This window comes from Molossus molossus, unplaced genomic scaffold (assembly GCF_014108415.1).
Source record: "Molossus molossus isolate mMolMol1 unplaced genomic scaffold, mMolMol1.p scaffold_m16_p_1, whole genome shotgun sequence".
In the NCBI taxonomy this organism is placed as follows: Eukaryota; Metazoa; Chordata; class Mammalia; order Chiroptera; family Molossidae; genus Molossus; species Molossus molossus.
In genome coordinates, this window is record NW_023425344.1 from 11,282,396 (window position 1) to 11,298,777 (window position 16,382).

Genomic DNA, 16,382 nt, shown 5'->3' on the forward strand with positions numbered 1-16,382 from the left:
TTTCCTTTAAAAAACTATTCAGTAGATGGCACCAGAGAACCTTTAGAATAAGAAATTACAAAACAACATTGTACTATTCATAATGCTTACTTTCGATGTTGATACATTTTTGAGACTGTATTTATTCATTAATTAATAAATATTATAATTGACATTTGAAAAAAATGTTATAGACAACTAAATTTAAATGCAAAGTATATCATTCCATAAGATGGTAAATAATGATGGAAATCTAGGAAAGCAGATCTGAAGAATTATGCTGCAAGAGTGATTCTACATTATGAGTAAATAAAAAAAGTGCAATATTGAGCTGCTTAAACACCAAATTTCAACTCACGTTTTGACAACTATGTAACACTATGTAACAACTATGCATTTGACACTTCTTGACTACTAGTGAGCAAGTATCTTATTAGTAAACTGTTTTTCTGCATAGGCTAAAAGCATTCACTGAAAGTGCTATCAAGGCATTTTAAAATTCATTTCATCCTCAATTGGGGCACAAAAAAGTATTATGTCTTTCCATAAAGCAGAGGGTAAGAACATGTTAGTACCTACCAAGCAACCAATGCTTATCTAACCACTGACCCTCACACTGACATACTAAATATTCAGTTTTACAGAAAACAAGTGAGCTAGCCCTGACTTATAAAAAAAATATCTCTTCCCTCATATTCTTAACTTATATCCCTTTAAAGTGATCTCACTATACAGGTACCCTGGTTTTCTGTACTGTTCCCATTAATGAAGACCAAACGCTATATACTAGGACTCTGGTGAGGATAGGAGAAAAAGGGTAGAAGAAAGAGAATCAAAGAAGTATCTGGAAAGAAGAGTAAAATGTATCATTATTTTTCTAAATTTAGAGTTCAATTGTCACAAAACAAATTATCCAGGACTGTATCATGTGGCTGACATAGTAATATAAACAAGTATAATAACCTTTCATTACCATTATAGATTTCTGTACACTGCTGAATTACTATTTCACATTTTCTTCCAAGAAAAAATATTACTCAGAGTTCCAAACAAATTAATCAATAAATTTTTAGAACACAGTTTAATGATAGCTGTGGAACAATAGAAACAGAATAAAATAAACAGGAACACTCTCACTCTTGCCCCCACAGTTAAGAGGTATAGCTAAGCCATATAAAAAGGAAATTCCTAAGTCATCATATTAATTATCAATGTATTCATTGACAAGCCTACCTACATATTCCTCAGATAAAAAGGACTAAAGAATGATAAAGTGGAACAAAGTCTGTACTAGTGTTATGTCAAGCATAAAAGCAGCCAGGAGAGTCATTTGACCTGGGCCTCACATTTATAAACTTGCCACATATTTAGAATGAGATTATACATTTTTATATGGCAGGACTAAAAAAAGGCTATAACCTTACAAGCTCAAATTTCCAGCCATCTCCTGGACTACCTGGATAGATCTAATAATGATCTTGCGAATACAATTTTATTTCATTTTGTAAATGTGTTTAAGGCTTAATTTCTTATATAAAACATTTAAAATATGTAACAGTTTGTAAAGTCCATCTTTAAAAAGTAGTTACCAAGCCTCTCAACTTTTCAGAGATCCACTTTTTGTTTTCTTAGTTATCTTAGTCTTAGCTTAGTTTTGCCTATGTGTCTAGTTTCTTTAGCTACCACATAGAGGATATCAACTTTATCTTCAACTTCACAGTGCACTTCAACAAGGTTAAAGCACTATTCAACAAAAATACAAAACACTATTAATGATCTGATAAAGTACGTGTATTCAAAATTTACAAGAAACATACACATAATAAGAGAAGGCAAACAACTCAACTAAAAATGGGTCAATAATATTCTAATAACTCTATGGTGTCAGATGGGTATGAAATTTATCAGGATGACCACACAGTAAGTTATATAATATCTAATCACTGGGGTATAGACCTGAAACTAATATAATGTTGTATGTCCATTGTAACTGAAAAATAAAAAATGATTTAAAAAAAAATGGGCAAATGACTTGAACAGATTCTTTAAAATATATAAAAATTGCCTATAAGAATCTGAAAAAGTGCTCAATATATGTTATCAGGGAAATGCAATTTAAAGCAAAATGAGACACCATTTCACACCTGTTAGAATTAGCTAGTAACAAAAGCTGGTAACAGTAGTTGCTGAAAGGAATCTGGAGCAGTAAGAACTCTCATGCATTTCTAATGAGTCTCTGAAAAGATAAATTTTGGAGAGATCTGGCAGTTTCTAATATTTTTTAAATATACATTGACACTATGACCTAGCATTCTATTCCTATGGGTTTTTCTAAAAAAGAAAAGAAAGTTGTCTAAAAGAGTATAAGTCTGTTCATAGCAGGTTTATTAATAATCCCTCATGACTTATTAGCAACCCCCTCCAGAGGAGGTAGTAAGAAAAAAGAGAAAAGAAAAAATGATGTTTGCGCTTTAACCCTCTGTGAGTGGGAAGGTGTCAATGGCCCTAATTAATTAGAAACATAGAAGGAAAAAGAACATGTTTAAAAGTAAAATAAGTTTGGCTTAGAGTTATTGAACTTAAAATTCCTCCCCCAACATATATATGAAGCTATCTAAAAAACAGCATGGAACTTAGAGAGCCTGTGGCTCATCACAGAGGTTAAATGTTGAAGTTCTTGGGGGGGAGAGGAGGCAGAGAATACATGTATGTATATAAATATACATTATGTATATACACATTTGTTTTATTTTGTTTTGTTTTGTTACAGATGTTTCTCCATTTTTACCCCATTGGCACTCCCCTCCCCATCCTCCCCGCCCCGTCCCTGGCTTTGTAGTCCATGTCCATTGGTTATGCATACATGCATATAAGTTCTGCGGTTTCTCTCTTCCCACCTCTCCCACCCCCCATCCCCTCTTCTGAGGGATGTCAGTCTGTGCCCTACTTCCATGTTTCTGGGTCTACCGTATTCCTCAGACTGTTATGTTCATTATATTCTGTATATAAGTGAGATCATGTGGTATTTGTCTTTTTCTGCTTGGCTTATTTCACTTAGAATAATATTTTCCAGGTCCTTCCATGTCGTCTTATCAAAGGATAAGAGATCTTTCTTTCTTACAGCTGCATAGTACTCCATTGTGTATATGTACCACTGCTTTTTTATCCATTCGTCTACTGATGGACACTTGGGCTGTTTCCAGATCTTAGCTATTGTAAATAGTGCTGCTATGAACATGGGGGTACATATATTCTTCCTGATTGGTGTTTCAGGCTTCTTAGGGTATATTCCTAGAAGCGGGATCACTGGGTCAAATGGAAGTTCAATTTTTAATTTTTTGAGGTGCATTTCTCATTTTTATTTGACAGAAAAAGTTGCTCTTGCTGTACACATTTTAAAAATATGGAATGCTTCACAAATTTGTGTGTCATCCTTGCGCAGGGGCCATGCTAATCTTCTCTGTATTGTTCCAATTTTAGTATATGTGCTGCCGAAGCGAGCACTGTATATTCAAATTTTAAGGACACAGTCCTTAGGGTATAACATTCTGGGGATAGCATGAAGATTAAATAGTAAAGGAAGTAGATATGATTCTTAGTCCTTTTTGTGCAAAGATTCCTTTGGCAGTGTGGTGAAAATCATGGGTTCCTCAGAATCAGGTTTTCATGCACAAATATATACAATTAGGGAAAAAAGTATATTGAAATATAACTCAAAAATATTTTTAATTGAGATATGATATGTGATTTTTTCTTAATGCATTAAAATATAAAATCTAGTAGTAAGTTTAATATGTACCATAATTTCAAAGCAGTGAGAATGTAAATAATAAAGATATAATATGACATAAAAATATTTGACATTTATTGCTAGACCAGCTATTACTAATATGACACTGCTATTTGTTGTCAATATTTATATTTGAAGAAAATGTTAAATTTCAGCTAAGGGTTAGTGACAACAAAGATATCATTATTTTTTCTCATTTAATTTCATGGACCCAAGAAAAGCCTAATCCATGAACTTGTTGGGTGGTATCCCATGTTAAGAACCCCCGAGCTAGGAAATAAAATTAAAAAGAAAGAAAAACTTAACAAGACAATATCATGGTAATTATAGCAGCAAAATATCATGTTATTTTTAAATTGCCATGATAAAATACTATACTCACTGCTTCATTTCTTACAATTGTGAAGTAGAAAGAGAGAGAAAGACACAGAACGGCACGTTAAGCTAGGCAAGGTCGAAAAGATTCAGAGGTTTCTGAATATTTTCAGAAAAATAAAATAAATCACAACTGTATTTAAACTAATATTTAAAAATGTATCCTCCCCATTAGGAATCACCACCATAGACTGCCAATATGATAATCATTCTATGTACCAGACATCCCACTCCCATCCTGCTTCGTCCAGCTTCCCCTTCTTATACAACCTTTTATATTCTGCCATGCAAGACAGGATCAGAACAGATGAATAATAATGGCACAAGTCTTTCAGGGGGCCTAACTGCTACCCTAGAGATACGGAACAATCCAATCCAATACTGAACAGGAGGGGTAAACCATTTTCCCTTTACAGGGATGTAGTCAGAGAAGTTACTCTGGATACATTATCTCTGTGCTCATATTTCTCTACACAATAGTCTATGTAGTAGTAAAAATCTGACTAGAAATTATTTGGAATGCTGAGATATTTCCCATGACACGCTTTTAAATGCCTCCTCAGCAACTATGACACTTGCAATTAAGTACAATCAATCTCTGACCCAACCAAGTAGTTGTTTAGATAATGCCTTCCTTATTTCTATCACAGCCACCTTCAACAGGGCTCACAAGTTACTGGTCCATTATGGCTGGCAGAGGCACAAGTGTTTGTAGAACATACCTACTTGTAGAACATACCCAATGTAACCAATTGGTACTCAGAGAGATATGAACATCTCTAGACAAACATTTAGATCTGCTAAAGCTGGGCATTCCTGGGAATAATCAGAAAACAAAGTAAAAGTGTTAAAAAGGAGACTCCCTACCAAAGAAAATTGAATAGAGTAAAACCCAAATAAGGTTAAAAACTCTATTCTAAATAAGTTAAGTTTGATAAAAACTACCATGGACTAATATAGGATTAAAAGGTACTGTTCTCTGGACATGACAAGATCATTTCAGCAGTTCTCAACCTGTGGGTCACGACCCCTTTGGGGGTTGAACGACCCTTTTACAGGGGTCACCTAAGACCATCAGTAAACACATATTTCTGATGGTCTTAGGAACCAAGACATCGCTCCTCTGTCTCCAGGCGGGTACGCCCACATGCAGATAAACCCACATACAACATGAGGAACTGTTTTAAAGGGTGGAGGCATTAGGAAGGTTGAGAACCACTGATTTAGAATCTCTAACTGCTATAATAATGGGCAGAAAGGTAAACTGAGTGAGGCTTAATACTCAACTAGCAAAACTAATATTGCTCTTTCTTGGCTATTGGCTATAAGCCATAGAAGACCCTCCCAAATGTTGCTTTCTACTTTATTACCTTTAAATTTTAAATCAAATGAGACTTTACACAAAATGTAAATAAATTACTATTAAAAAGTATTTTAAAATAAGTTGTTCAAAGAAAATAATGGAATACCTATAGAGACATAGAACTCTATTTTACGTAAAGATCACCTTTTACTGTTATAAGTTATTCAAAATCAATTATCAAGATTCTAATATAATATTTGTTCAGGGTAGTAAAAGAGACACTGAGAAAGAGTACATATTTTCTGCTCTCTAGGAGCCAGCAATCCAGTATGGAAAGATACAATGTAAAGATTATGTATTTCTTGGAGCAGTATCTTGAGGCTCATTTGATCTTCAATTTCAACATTCCCGAGTAGAGCACAGGAGGTTTAAGATAATAAGAGAATCAAAAGCACATGAACTACTCTCTCTTGTATCATCACTATTTCCTACAATAACTATAACATGCCAATGTCCTCCTTGAGCTAACTGCTGTATCTTGTTCACTTATCTATTCAGTGATCTACCATCATACCACAACAAAGTAACTCAATAATATTTCATAAATAAATGACTCTTCACTCATCAAAGGGAGTAAAATCTGCATTAATAACTGAGCAATACATTAATCTTTTTTTTTTTTTAATTTACAGAGTATAGGAAAACAAGAATGAGAAAACATTCCTTTATGCTTTCACACTTCACGTAAAAGGTTACTGAGGAGTTATGAAAGGAATTATCAGAGCAAAATAATTTTTTTTTTTCCTGGAAGTCTTATGAGTCAGTTGGTTCAAAAGCAGGCAAGAACAAAGACTTAGATATTGCTGATGTTGCTTTCACCTTGGTTTACTATGTCACTATTTAACATGCCCTGCAAAAGATGAATACAAAATCAAGGATCAAATCAGTGAACTTAGGCTTCCTGAGGCTTCTTTTTATTCCACAGATGGTCTCAATTGCCTATGTAGAGTGAGGAATCTGCCAGGTGAGAGAAACAAAGAGAACACAGAACCATAGGATTTCTGCTTTTATAACATTTTAGGGTTGTATTTTTGGGGTGGATAGGAGAATGAGATCACGTGATACATTATCATAAGAATTCATACCATTATTATAAAAGGAAACTCTTGCTGCACCCCAGTTATACTTCCAAGTTCCATTTCTTTCATGTATTTATTTTTATTGATGAAAGTATTACAGATGTCTCCTGTTTTTCTCCATTGACCCCCTCCTCCCCGCTCCCACCCCACTCCTGCTTTCCCCAACCTAATGTCTGTGTCCATTGGTTGTGCATATATGCATATAAATTCTTTGGTTAATCTCTTCCCACCCCTCCCAACTTCCATCACTCTGAGTTTTGTCAGTCTGTTTCCTACTTCCATGACTCTGAATCTATTTTAATTGACAGCTTATTTTGTTCATGATGTTCCATAAATAAGTGATATCATGTGATACTTGTCTTTCTCTGACTGGCTTATTTCACTCAGCATACTGATCTCCAGGTCCCTCTATGTCATCTCAAAGGGGAAGAGATCTTTCTTTCTTACAGCTGCATAGTATTCCATTGTGTAAATGTACCACTGCTTTTTTATCCACTCATCTACTAATGGACACTTGGGTTGTTTTCTTAAAGCCTACCTGAGGTTTTAATAAAAGCCATGACTTACCACACAGCTTAATGTAACTACTCATCTATATGGTCCTTCTTTAAAAAGGATATGGACATGATATCCTCTTTTAGTTTTAATCTTTTTGCTCCTCCTTATCCTCCCTGCTCTCCATGTTTTTTGTCTATTTAAAGCCATGACTGACCACCATATTAGTCCAACTCCCCTGTGACTACAACTTTTACTATTTGACCTTTTAGCAATTAAATATTCTTTATAAGTAAGCTCACTGATTCTTGACTGTGAAGAATCAGTCAGTCTCTAATATCTTCAGACCACAGTTCTTCCAATTTTGTTACTATTTGACCTTTTAGCAATTAAATATTCTTTATAAGTAAGCTCACTGATTCTTGACTGTGAAGAATCAGTCAGTCTCTAATATCTTCAGACCACAGTTCTTCCAATTTTGTTGAACATTCATTTCATCAATTAACAAAACTGACAGTGTACTTTAAAATACACATATTATTGCTCTGGCCAGTTTGGGTCAGTGGTTAGAGTGTCAGCCAGCGGACCAGGGAGTTGTGGGTTCGATTCCAGTCAAGAGTATGTACCTTGGTTGTGGTTCAGTCCCTGGCCCTGGCTGGGGTCGTGTGGGAGGCAACCAATCGATGTGTTTCTCTCACTTGATGTTTCTCTCTCTCTCTCTCCCCCTCCCTCCCACACTATCTGAATATAGATGAAAAAGTATCCTTGTGTGAGGATTTAAAAAAATAAATAAAATATGTATTATTTATAAATTACATAGACATTCTTATCCTGAGCCACATATCTCAAAGCATAGCACATACTTTGACAAAGGTCTGTCACTGATCGAATCATTTAAAGCCTATTTTTCATTCTTAATTCAGATAAAACTACAATGTAGAATATGTATATCCATTTATCTTGGTCATATAAACTACAATATATCACAACTCTCAGGACACAAACCAAAGAATAAGCCTATTACAAATATGGCCCTAAGCTAATGTTTCACTTGCATTATATTAATCTTCACAGTGATATAATATCACAAAGTAACCTGATTGATCAACATTAAAGTTATTTAATAGAAAAAAAAGACAAGCAACACATCTAGTTTTGACTTTATAGCCCATATTCTTTTTTCCACCAGAAGCAACTACAGAACATACAATATACCTATCAATGATTAAAACACTAAAATATAATTATCTTATTTTAATAAAACTTTTTTTGGTGGATGAATGTAGACAACAGAGTATAAGTTTCTACAATTACTATGCCTCTTCTGTATATGAGAAAACTAAGTCACAAAAAAGGGTAAGGAGTTTGTCAGAATCACATATCTAATATACGGTGGGGCAAGATCTGAATTCATATTTATTCAATGGTAAAGCTTATGCGCTGCCCCTTCTACTGAAGATATAGACATTTTAGAAGACTGCACTCAAAACACTTCAAGGGGGAAAAGACAAATAAAAATATAAATTCCATATGGAGAAAGGCAGGGAATGGTTGCTACTTAGTACTAAAAAAAATGAATAAATTTTAATCAATAAATTTTATAAAATAGTCTGTACATATCTATAGATATGTACAATTAGCCAACAGCAAATAGCAAACTGTAGCTGACAGTTCATAATTATATGTAAGCTAAAAATAGTGAGATGATAATTTATAAAACTAATTTATCACATTTCACACTCTCTGCTAGAATCTTGGACTCCTTATATCTCAGTAAGAGACGTTCAGAATTAATCAGTCACTGGGGTTCCAAAGTGCCACAGAGGAAAAGTAATTCTTTAAAATCGAACTTTAACTATATCATATTAAGTAAGATGAAGAGGAAAGCTCATGTATTAGAGCATGTTTCACAAAGTGCTATTTCTATAAAAATTACATTTTAAAAAACAATCTTTATGTGAGAACAAGAAAATAAAAACATCAGACTCAAAATTATAAGACCTTTTATAAAAGAGTTGAGATGTGGCTAGCTTATAACTTAGAGTTTTTGTTTTTGTTTTTTTTCACATGAGTTTATCATCCATAACACTACAATATATGAAAAAATTATCTGGGAAAAAAAACAGCTGACCAGAAACATCTCCCCACTCCTTTTTTGTTTGAGTTTAGGACACATGAAATACTTCAGTCCTTGGCTAATTTTCATGACTATTAAGTTTTCTTATTTTCCTTAAAAGGCCTTAATCCTGAGATTCTAATATCACCCCAATTTAGTACTTCAGTCTATCTTAAATTTGCAGGTAGACTACAATCAGGTTTAAAGTTTTATTGCTAGATTATGAATAGAAATATATTTTTAAGAATTCTAAATTAGAGTTGTGCATCTATTATTTACAGGGCAATGACAATTTTGTATATTTATGCTTTAAAAGTACATCTTTGGGAAAAAGTAGGCAAAAGAAGTCATTTTATTGAAAAGAAGTTGTTTTTATTCTAATGTCATCTAACAACCTGTTGTTTTAGGTAAAAACAAATAATCACTGTTTTTAAAGTAAACAAACTAGTAAATGTTGTGTTTTAACCTAAAAAATGTAAGATACCGTGAACTTGAAAACTTGATGCAAAGTTTAAAAATTAAAAAAAAAAAAATCATAGAAAAGCAGATCTCTTAAGACATGTAGATAGTCCAAGAAGTTTTTTAAAAAAATCAAAGCCTTATTTTCACAGAATCTAACACACAAAATCTGTGGCAGGGGGACTGAATGGTTATATAAACATCAGTTCTCATAAAACAAAACAAAACAAAACCCATCTTAAAACACTATTTCATAGAACAAAATTTTAAGACACCTGAATATACTGCAACTGAGAAGGTGAATGCTGACCAGGAAACTGCTTTTGCATCATCATTTGAATAGGCTCTTCCTGTAATTGCTTGGCCTTTTTGCAAAATTCCTGAACCATACTGCTCTATAGTATTCTAAAAGTTGTTGGGCAGCCGAGACATGTTATTCCACCACACATGTACATAGTGTGCATGAACGTGCATTTTTTAAAGGATTCCATTTTTCATCGCTTCATTTCTAAAATGGATAATTTCATTTTTCATAAATTGGGTAGCAAATATCAACCACATGTTGAAGAGTGCCTTCTATGTTTTTGTTTTGTATTCAAAAAACAAATAAGTATTTTATATGGAACTGAAAAGACAGAAGTTGAGATATTCTTTGCCTCCCAGGAGTTCAAAATCTACTAAAATCAATAATCTTAAAGGGATATAAGAAAATAATATTTAAAATTGATAAAGGTAAAGTCACTTTGTAGAATTAAAATTATCCTTAAAAATCTCTTAAATAACCCATAAGTACAGTATTTACATCAGTTAAGGTTCTACAATCTCACACATTACTATTTATTATAAAACACATCTTTTGTGTGTGTGTGTGTGCTGTTAATCCTCACCCGAGGATATTTTTTCCATTAACTTTTGGAGACAGTGGAAGGAATGGAGGGCAGGGGACAGGGGGAGGAGAGAGAGAGAAGGAGAGAGAGAAAGGAAGAGAGGGAGAAAAACATTAATGTGTGAGTGAGAGAGAGATACAGTAATTGGTTGCCTCCTGCACATGCCCAGGCCAGGGCCAGGGGGGTCAAACCTGCAACCCAAGTGCGTACCCTTGACTGGGAATCAAATGGGAGACCTTTTGGTCCACAGGCTGATGCTCTAACTACTGAGTAACACCAGCCAGGGCTAAAATACATCTTTTAAACAAATAGAATCATGCTCTATTTGCAGAGCTGCTTTAAAGCACAGGAGGAGGCATGTAGAAACTAAGAGCTATGAAAAGGTCAGTAAATTCATTTATTTCCTATTTCATGATCCCTATGGGGTATATTCTGATCAAGTAGAAGATTGGATAGATAAAATCACATGATATATTTTTCTCACTCAGTTTAAAATATCTGCTATGGTGTGCTTATGCATTTGATACTTCTTAGATGTAGGATTTATGAAGCCGTTTTTGTAAAAAGATATCTAAGTCACTCAGGCTTGGGTAAAAGTATCACAACAATGAACAGAATATAAAAGAACCTAGCATATTTTTGTGTTAACTTTCAGGAGAAGGAAAAGTTGACTGTAAAGCAAAAAGTCTTACAACGTGCTAAGGAGGCTGGATTTAATGAGGTGAACAGTGAATATATTAAAGAAGTGCTAACATCATCACATTGTGATGATTCACAAATACTTGGTACCATATTTTTAATGGACACTTCAAAATGTGTATGAATGTGTTGTTACAATAGTGAACTTGGTCATGGTATGAGAAAACTCCTCACATTAAAAAAATGAAACTGCAAGCAAAGTCTTGGGTGACCAGGAGCTAAAAAACTGCTAGTGAAGAGAACTTAAATAGTTCATCCATTTCTTAGCTTTATTATTTTTTAAATCCTACTGCCTTGTCTATAACTTCAGCTGATGGTTCACAGCTAGTGACATGCACTTTAAACATTTAATACTTCTCACTCTGGTTTAGCATTACTAACGACCCAAGAGCAACAGACACTAAAGCCTCCATCTCTTCCCACCAACAAACTTCAGGTGGGCAACTCTATAATCCATTAATTAAATATTTTTAAACTTTATCTGTATTGTTACATTACAGATGTCCCCATTCCCTCCCAGCTCTCAGCTTTGCCCACTTCCATCCAGCCACACCACCAACACACTATTGTCTGTGTCTATGGGTAATTAAAACATTTTAAATGCCTTTTAAAAATTTCTTTATTACATTCCACTGGCAATCATTAATTATTTTATATTATTTCATTATTTATTGCAGTATAGTACATGTTCCTTGGTCAAGTTATTTAATATTTCTTTGCATGTAACGAAACAGAGATAAATAATCCCCTACCTGCTTTAAATTTTTACAATTTTAGATCCGTCTTAAAAGGAAAATAAATAATCTATAAAACTGAGGAATGGGAGTGACAACCACCTATCACATGCCTGATCTATTATTTTTCAAAACTGATATTATTTTTAACTCTTGAAACTTATTTCCCCTAGGATTTCTATAGTTTGCTACCTTAAAATTTTAAAAATATCTTTGCTACTCTATAAAATTTTGATCACCACCTCTATTCTGGCATTCCCTAGGCTCCTCTCCCCATTTGTTTCCACAGCACTTATATATAGGGTGGGGCAAAAGTAGGTTTACAGTTGTTCATATGGAAAATAATACAATAATTAATACATAAGAATAAAGTCTGTTTCATGTACTCACAAATATAAACCTATTTCTGTATTTATATATATATATCTAGCATGAATGTGAGAGGTGTGTGTGTGCGTACACACATTCAACCGCAAATGTAATTTACTTTCTGCCTCCCCTCACTAGAACATAAAAGCCCATGAGTACAGGGAATTTTTTTTTGTCTTTTGTTCCTGGAACAGTTCCTGGCATGTAGAAGGAAGCTTAGTGGATCATTGTAGAATAAATGAACTCCTCTAATCATGAACCAAAAATATGTTTCATAAAGCCTAACATGCTAGTTTTGCTTTGGGAAAGTCAAACTCAGGGAAAGAAAATGATAGGGCTACAAAATCATCTTTTATGAATACATAGGTTTCAGTTATGCCAATAAAGTAAAGAGTTGCAGAAGACACAGAAAGAATTTGAGTGCTTGTAAAAGGGTAGATGACTGGGTCAAATTAAATACAAAAAAAAGAAAAAAGAGGTAAGAATCTAGGTGATGATGAATTACTTGATAGTTGGCCTTTAACTGCTGTATGGATGGTGTTGCAGGTAGAAAGGTGATTTTCCCAGAAATGCAAAAATTTTAAATCCAGTTCTAATTTTAGGTGCATTCTTAGAATTTCATTCATATCCTTCAAGATATGGCAAAGGAAGAAAAATCTTTTCGTGAACACCTCTGAATGTGGCTCATAATGGTATGTGAATTATTTTATGGCACTAACATACAGTTCCCTGCAAGTTCCAAATAGGCATCCCATATAACAGAAATTCAATGTATGACCACAACTGTATCACAAAGGCACACTAAACGCTTAGGCCCTGAATGAATCAACTCAAATTTACACAGTTACTCAGGGATGCCTGCATTTAGAGAAAAGCAATCTAAAAAATTAATACTTCTATTTCTAAGAAGTAAAATGCTTTATCATCAGTCATAAGGTAACTGGTTAATGAGCAGTATTAATATTAATTATATGCTATAGTATAAAGATTAAAAATTAAGAGTTAGCCCGGCTGGTGTGGTTCAATGGTTGAGCGTCGACCCATGCACCAAGAGGTCGCTGGTTCGATTCCCAGACAGGACACAAGCCCAGGTGGGCCAAATCCCTGGTGGGGGACATGCAGGATGCGGCCAGTCGATGTTCTCTCTCATCGATGTTTCTATCTCTCTCTCCCTCTTATTTCCTCTCTCTCTGAAATCAATAAAGGGGAAAAAATAAATAAAAAGAGTTTAGCAGGAAAAGGGTCTGTGTTCAGAAAAGGCATGGAAAACTTTATACAAAACCTGGCTATCAATTAATTTAAGGGGAAAGGGTTGGTTAACAGCAGCTTTCAACTAAATGCATCAAATATATAAAGAAAGTCTTTGAAAATAGAAGGCCAGAATAGTTACATGAATGCTAAATGTGTGTAAGGGTAAAAGATAAAGAAGGAAAAACACTGTATTTTGATTAAGGAAGGTTACATTTCATTATATATTTAGCAGTATGATGCAGTCAGCTACTATGTGCATGCCGTCTGCCCAATTTAGCCAAATCTAGCAGCTGTCTCTAATTTAAAAACAAAAGAAGAGACATTTTCCTGAAGAGCAAATCAGTGACTTACACTGCCTTCAGGTGATCAGAGAATGTGAAGCTAAAAATCAAAATAACTTGGTGCATATATCATGGGGATAGCTTTGGAAAAGGCATTTTTTTATTTATATGCCTATGTTTATCACAACTCAAAACAAGTAAGTTGACTGATATTATTTAAACTATACACAGTAATTAACTTATGTACCAAGTAGGAAAATGTAAACTATATGTACATTTAAATAATTTTCTTCTTCAAATAGAACCAATAATACCACTGAGTATGTAGAAAAACTGGAAGATATCTGTACAGTTCATCTCAGCATCCATCCATCCATCCATCCATCCATCCATCCATCCATCCATCCAAAAATTAGTTAATAAAATCCAAGACTGTGATAAGTAATGTTCTAGATCAGTGGTTCTCAACCTTCCTAATGCCGCAACCCTTTAATACAGTTCCTCATCTTGTGGTGACCCCCAACCACAAAATTATTTTTGTTGCTACTGCATAACTATCATTTTGCTACTGTTATGAATCGTAATGTAAATATCTGGTATGCAGGATGTATTTTCATTGTTATTTTGAACAGAATTAAAGCATAGTGATTAATCACAAAACAGTATGTAATTATATATTGTGAAATATTTATTTCTAATTACAACTAAATGAAATTTTGTCTTGAAGCATGGTGTAGCATGGGTAACAGTCTTAATATAACAACAGTAAAGTACATTGCAACATTTTGCGACAGTATGCGTAAAAAGCCGTCAGTGCGAAGGTTGAGATTGCTTCTCACCAGATCTGAAATTCTCAGGGCAGTCTTTGAAAGAGCACAACGAAGATCATCTTCCACAACACGTCTACGTCTGTATTTAGACTTGATAACCAAGAAGCTGAAAAACCCTATTTCACAAAGATATGTTATTGGAAATGAAAGAAGGCGGCGCAACAGTCTTAGAACAGGATATGACTGCAAACACTTGATACAGAATTTTGTAACTGGCATTGTAGAGAAATCAGTTCTCGCTGCAGCGCTGTTAATAAGTTCAATGAACTCCTCTTGTGCTGTCTCAGAAACGTCTTCAACTTTGACTGTGAATGGGCTTCTGGCAAGTGCAAATGGGGTGTCAGGGAGATTTGGAAGGTACGATGAAATTTCGTCTGCAAGCATTTGCAGGTGTTCTTTCACAGAAATTATCATCGTAATCCTTTTGTCTGGTTCAATGTCATGTTCCTCAAAGAAAGCAGGTAAGGTAGGCAACATGTAAATTTTATTTTCATCCAATTCTTTTTGCCAAAGCTAAAGTTTCATTTGGAATGATTGGATATTTTCAGACAAATCGAGGCATGTTGTGTTTGGTCCTTACAGGGATAAATTTAACTCATTCAAGATGGCAAAGATGTCAACCAAGTAAGCTATTTTCTGCAGTTCACTTGTATCGCTGAAAAGTGCTTCCAACTGCGGTCTTGCTTTCTGATTAAAAAACGTTTTGAGTTCATCACAAAGCTCAAAAACACGTTTTAATACTTTTCCTGTCGACAACCATCTCACTTCAGTGTGAAATAGCAGAGCATTGTTCGGCACATCCAACTCGTTGCACAGTTGCGAAAAAAGTCGACTGTTTAAAGTGCTCGCCTTTACAAAACTGACAGAACTTGTGATGCTTTTCATTACTTCTTGTAAGTCTTGTGGCAGTGTCTTCATTGCTAATATTTGCCGATGAGTCATACAGTGTGTTCCAATGACTTCTGGTGACTCATTCAGTACCAAACGTTGAAATCCAGATCAACATCCTAGCATAGCTGAAGCACCATCTGTGCAAACACCACAAACCTTTTCCCAAGAGATCTTATGCTCTTTCAGAAATGAACCAACTGTGTCAAATACATCATGAGCAGTAGTTGTCATTTCAAGAGGTTTACAAAAAAGAAACTCATCTTTAAAGTTGCCATCATTAATATACCTCACGTAAACCAGTAACTGTGAACAGTTTGCAATGTCTGTAGATTCATCAAGCTGGATGCTAAATATTAGAAGTGGAGCAGATTTAATTTCCTGGATTACCCTGATCAAGAATATCAGCAGACAAGTCATCTATTCTTCTGTGGACAGTGTCATTAGATAAGGAAATTGCACTCAATTTCATAACAAATTTGTCTCTGATCATAACTCGAAGAATGTCTTTGGCCGCTGGCAACAGTAAATCCTTAGCAATGGTGTGAGGTTTCATAGCTCTGGCAATTCTGGGTGCCACCAAATATGAAGCTTCAACGGCTGCTACGTGTTTGTGGTACTTGCCACCAGTGTCAAGTCTGGCTTTCTTGAGTCCGACAGCTTTGCTTCTAAAATAGTTGGTATCCTTGCCAGCAAAGCTCAGATGCTTGCTATCAAAATGGCATTTTAGTTTATTCGGCTTCATAGATTCAGCTGATAGAACTTCACAACAAATAATACATTGCTG

General features: G+C 34.5%; 1 protein-coding gene, 1 long non-coding RNA gene and 1 other non-coding gene across 12 annotated transcripts in view; 1 reads left to right on the plus strand and 2 right to left on the minus strand.

Moving 5' to 3' along the window:
- The window catches only part of LOC118624063, a 34,247-nt gene extending 21,210 nt beyond the window's left edge, over positions 1-13,037 (plus strand). Inside the window, exon 3 of the long non-coding RNA XR_004958328.1 lies at positions 12,948-13,037. This is a non-coding gene — a long non-coding RNA (uncharacterized LOC118624063). The remainder of the gene's footprint in view (positions 1-12,947) is intronic.
- The window catches only part of LCORL (ligand dependent nuclear receptor corepressor like), a 143,321-nt gene that overhangs the window by 60,405 nt on the left and 66,534 nt on the right, over positions 1-16,382 (minus strand). The gene's annotated exons all lie outside the window — the stretch shown is intronic.
- Positions 3,377-3,483, minus strand: LOC118621082. The gene has a single exon (XR_004957618.1). It is a non-coding gene; the product is annotated as a U6 spliceosomal RNA (small nuclear RNA).